A 6,080-nucleotide genomic window follows, 5' to 3' on the forward strand; every position below is an offset into this window, starting at 1 on the left:
GTAAGTACTGGTCAAGGAAAGCATCTGAAAAATTCTCCCAAATAGCTGGAGGTGTATCACGTCCCCTGGACCTCTCCCATCCCTCATACCAAAGGATGGCTATATCTCGGAGTCGAAAAGCTGCTAGCTCAACTGCCTCTTTCTCCGTGGCATGCATAACACGAAAGATCCTGTGAAGTTGATCTATGAAATCCTGCGGGTCCTCCCTCTGATTTGTCCCCGTGAACTCTGGGGGACTCAAAGCAATAAACTCTCGGACCCTTGAACTCCCAGACCCCTCAGAAGTTCCTGCACTAGCTGATGCCCTAGCATGTTGCTGGGTAGCTACCAACTGTGTCAACAAATGCACCGCACTCCTTAAGTCCTGATCTAATGGAAGTGGAGGGGGAACTGGATGTGCGGTTTCCCTAGGAATCTCTGTAGTTGGTGGAGGAGCCGGTAATGGCTGAGTAGGGGTCTCCCCTTGAGCCTCAGACTGGGCCCCATCTACTGGGGGTACCCTGCTGGTCCCCTCACCTACTACTGTATCTCTCCTCTGGCTAGCCGTAGTCTTCCTAGTCACCGTCATCTGTGCATGCAAACACCAACACATAAGTTTAATTCAAATTTCCTATAACTCAGTTCTATAGCACGATTTAGATTTCAAAGAAGTGTAACCAACTCCTAAATGCCCTGTAGTTCCTTGCTTATATAATGTGGTGCACAACACATCTATAAACAAGACCCTACTAGACACGGCTTGTAGACTCCCTGGGACAGAACTGCTCTGATACCAAGTTTGTCACGCCCCGAACCTAGGAGCGAGACAAGCACCCGGTGCCTCACCTAACCTGGCGTACCAAATTGCGACTAAGGGACTCTGAACACATAATGTCATACTTTGTCCATGGGGCCACCTTGCAAGACAATTTGCGAAGCAAAATATAAAACTGAATGGAAACTAGCGCTAACTAAATATCAATATAAAGCTAGGCCGACAAGGCCGTCATAGCTACTACAGCTCACAAACCACCAATTTATACAAACCCAACATACTGCACTAACCAACAGGATATGCCTACAAGCCTCTACTGATAGATGTACTGTGATCGCAACAGGGTCCCGACCTACCCATAACATATATACAGATATACATAAGATGTACACAAAACTCTAGACCTGGCAACTCCGAAAGACGTGGAGCTTACCGATCAGGCGGAACTCGGGAAACACCTACTGAGGAGGTCTACCCGTCTGTCTGTCTGAACCTGCACGCATGAAATGCAGCGCCCCCAAAAAAGGGACGTCAGTACGAAATAATGTACCGAGTATGTAAGGCAATAAAATAACTGAAATCTGAAACTGAACTGATAATATGATAACTGAAATTAACTGGGAGTCAAAGATGATCTGGAGATATACTTACCTGCTGATACTGACTCAACTCCTTCAATATAGTAAGTAAAATAATTGTACGGCCTTATAAGGCTCGGTATATATAACTGCTCTGCCATAGTAGGCTCGCTCATAGGCTCTCGGCCATACTAGGCTATGTATCTCGACCATGCTGGGCTCGCTCATAGGCGCTCGGCCACAGTAGGCTCGGTATATAACTTTCCATCTGATCAGAGGTTGCCCAATAGGGGCCTGCCCACCGATTATAGCTCGATGGTGGTGAAAATAGTGTAATACTGTATATATATATATAGACCCTCTGCTCTCTTGACTGAATAAAGACAAAACTAAACTGAATATGAAGTCCCGATAAGGAATAATATTGTAACTTATGAGACTAGAATAATGTGAATAAATTCATGAATACGAACTTCTCTTTATATCTCATTATTAACACATGTAGCTACGAGATCATGCCAAAATGAAGGAAGGCTTAGCCTTAACATACCTTATCACAATCTTTCCAATCACCAAGTTGAACTCACCTCTTCACACCTTAATCTACAAGAATGATAATAATACTATCGTTAAGTTACGAAAGGTACAACTATCGCACAACGAACGACAAACCTATTTTGTATTAAAACGGGCAGCATCTCCCCTATAATATGCCCTTCCTCCAAATTCAAGATAACACCAACAATACAAGAACAGAACAATAACAACATATATACATCATTTTCCAGCCCTATATACACCATCAAATACTACAAAACAGCCCAACACACCCCAATCTCTTCGTACACAAAACGACCACTGTAGTAGTGTCAAACGACCCGAAAATGTTATGACGAACGACCAGCCAACCACCCTACATTTATATGGTGTTTATAAACCCCCTTCCTCCTCCAAAACTCCACAAAATAGTAGTAAAACACGCAGCCCAACAGCAACACAAAACAGTCCACAAAACAGTCTGCTACAAGTGAATAACTCGAACTCACGGCTTCCGATCACCGTCCCGTGAGTTCTTACAAGTATAGAACGACTTACCATGAATTTACAGCAGAAAAAATGGATGAAAGAGAGCAGTAAACTCACCTTATTTGTTGGATAACTCAGCTCCTATCTTGGTTCTTCAAACTCTAAGTTTTACCTCCAATTGGAACTTGAAAGGGAGAGAAAATCAATTAGGGTTTCTGGAAAATTTTTGGGAGGATTCTTTGCAGAGCTTATGTCTGGTTATTATGATCTATTTTAAGTCTAATATATGAAGAAAATAGGCCCTTAAAAGGCCTCTTTGGACGACCAGAAATGGCCCATTTTTGGGCTTTCATTTAAGCAAGTAGGTGACACACCTACTTGTCACCTAGCAGCTTGCGCAGTGTTGCAAAAATGCCCATATCTCTCTACTCCGATGTCGTATTGACAAACGGTTTAATGCGTTGGAAAATAGACTCATAGATCTTTAATTTTATGGGTGGAACACCCCATAACCCTAAGTATATTGGGAGAAAATCGCAGTTACATTTGACCCAAAGTTTCAGTAAAACTTATGAATGTAACTTGTGATGACTTTCATCGACTTTTGTTCCACAACTCTCTTGACTTCAAAACATAACAAACGGATGTCATACGACTAATATAAATCATAACATAATCTCCTTATCATGTTAATCACCCTAGTCTCACCCCAAAGGTACATGTTATAACATTCCCAACTTGTCGACTTTCGACGAAACATTGTTTTATTCAATTGCTTTAGCTTCTGAACTGTCCAACCCTCTTTGTACTTGTTGTTCATGATCTTCAATATTTGTAACCTCAGAGGTAACATTATTAACTTACTTTATATACTTTTAAATATTATCTCATTTTTGGTCCTACATTAATTTGCTTACGAAGCATTTTTATGTACGAAAATATAGGGTGTAACAGGTATACACTTTGAGTTACAATTTTTACTTTATATAGTTGCTAACGTTTTGAGCTTTTAGATTATTATTTCAATTATTTCTCATGCTTGTTAGGCTTACCTAGTCTTAGAGATTAGGTGTCGTCATGATATCTTACGGAGAGAAATTGGGGTCGTGACAATAGCATGAACTAATATCGGATATTAGACATAAAAGTAACATAAAAGAAGCAGCTAAAGAGAACCAAAATTATCATAAATGGACAACAACTGCTAAACAAGGAAGAACAGCAACATGAAACATTCTCACCAAAACTACTTGCAAAATGAGATAAACAACAAGAATCACAACGAGGTACCGCCTTGTGTACAATAAGAATCACCGCCGAGGTACCGCCTCGTATAAATCAAGAATCACAACGAGGTACCGCCTCATATTCACATTTCTCAATTTCAATCACAATCTTTCCTTATACCGCCGCGTGAGCCTTACATTTAAAATAGGTTTTGAAAACAGTTTTTCCCAAAATAGCTACACACACTTTAGCCCACCTTATGACGTCGCGTGGCTTTACGTAGTTCCCCTACAAGCAACACACACATAAGTCCCATCTTATACAGCCGCATGCACATTAACCCCAAGCCTTATACCGTCGCATGCACGTAAATATCACATCACAATAACAACTTGCACCACAAGTGCCCATATATCACAACTTGCCAACGATCAACAATATCAATATTTCCACAACAATAGCCCATGGCTCCACCACAACGGTACAAGAATATCAACAACAACAATGAATGTAAAATGCCCAACAAGGAAGATGTTTTAACAATACCAATTTTGCCTCAATGTGATAACGGCTTTCACAACCTCAACACCAACAACTCAACAATGAGATAATGTATAACCACGATATTAAATAATAATAACTCACAATGGAAAAGATAATGTATAACAATAACTTCAAATAATGAAATCAACAAGAAAAGAGATAACATGAACAATAAATTCAAGTAATGATAATCAAGAATGTAGGAGATAACACGAACAATAACTTCAAATAATGATAATTAACAATGAAGAGGTAGAAGTAACAATAAAAGAGGCAACAAGTTCAACTAAAACATGAGAGCAATTTATCAAGTAGGATGTAGAACAAGTGTTAAACAAGCCAATTAAGCATGTAAGGATACTCTAACATAAATAAGGATAGATTGACTATGAGAATTTAGAACATGGTATGTCATTTCAATTAAAGCATGGGAATAGTTAATTAGCCTAAACCGGTCGAATAGCACGTGCAACCTGTGTACCCACTCATCACCTTGCGTACATGGCTCTCACATAGCACAAATGAATCAATCAATACCAATCCTAAAGGGTAGTTCCTCCACACAAAGTTAGGCAAGACACTTACCTCAACTAGGCCAATTCAACACTCGAAAATAGCTTTTCCCTTAAAATTCGCCTCCACACAGCTCAAATCTAACGAAAATCGACTTAACATCATCAAACAATAATAGTGAAATCAATTGCAATAGATAAAGCTAAGTTTTTTAGACTTTTCCCAGAAAGTCAACAAAAGTCAACCGGGAGCGCCCGGTCAAAACCAGGGTCCAATGGTAGATTCCGACTGCGCATGACCCCACACATTCATATATGTGATTAGTTTCAAAATCCGAGTCCAAATCGACTCTCAAAACTCAAATTATTTTCCAAAAAATTGACAAAGTTTCACAAATTTTCACTTTGATTCACATGATTTTGATATTAAAATCTAAGATATGTTGATGGAATATGATTAGAAATATATTAGAATCACCTACCCAAGGTTTGTAGGTGAAAATTCCCTTTCCAAATCGTCTCCTACCGAGTCTAGGGTTAAAAAATGAGAGAATAAATTCAAAAATCCCGTCTCCCAGCCCTTTAACGAGCTGCAGATGTCGAATTTGTGAAATGCGAACCCTCGCAATTGCGGACCAGGGCTCGCATTTGCAAACTCTGACAGCCTAAGTCAACATCGTATTTGCGAAGCTGGGAACTTCGCAAAGGCGAACAAATGTTTGCAATTGCGAACTCAGTCCAAAATCTGTTGCCTTCGCAAATGCGAAGGGGTAGTCGTATTTGCGACAACTGCCCCCCTTTTGTCACCTTGGCAAATGCGACTTTGGTGTTCGCAATTGCAACACTAGAGCACCAGACACCAGATTTCTGCAATTTCAGTCCAAATCACTCCGGAACATGTTCGAAACTTATCCGAGCCCTCGGGGTTCCAAACCAAAACTCCACACAAGTCTAAAAACATCATACGAACGCCGTGCGATCAAAACACAAAAATAACATCTAAAACTACGAATCGAACACTAAAACGCATGAATTTTAAAGTAAAGTTCAAGATTTTCTAAAGTTACAACTAAACGTCCGAATCCTATCAAATCAACTCCAAACGACACTAAATTTTGCAGACAAGTTCCTATTCCAAGTACCAAAATCAAATTCCGAGTTCGATAGCTAAAAGTCAACCTACGGTCAAACTTTTCAACTTCAAATTGCCAAATTTCGGCAAATCAACCTACGGACTTCCAAAATCAATTTCGGCCATACGCCTAAGTCTGAAATCACGATATGAAGCTATCCGAGTAATCAAAACACAGTAACGGGGTCGTTTTCACAAAAGTCAATGTTTGTCAACATTTTCTAATTTAAACTTCTAAGTCAAGAATCAAAGGTCCAAATCAACCCGAAAGCTTCGTGGAACGAAAATAATCGGCCCCGCAGCATGAA

This window comes from Nicotiana tabacum, chromosome 17, assembly GCF_000715075.1.
Source record: "Nicotiana tabacum cultivar K326 chromosome 17, ASM71507v2, whole genome shotgun sequence".
Lineage (NCBI taxonomy): Eukaryota > Viridiplantae > Streptophyta > Magnoliopsida > Solanales > Solanaceae > Nicotiana > Nicotiana tabacum.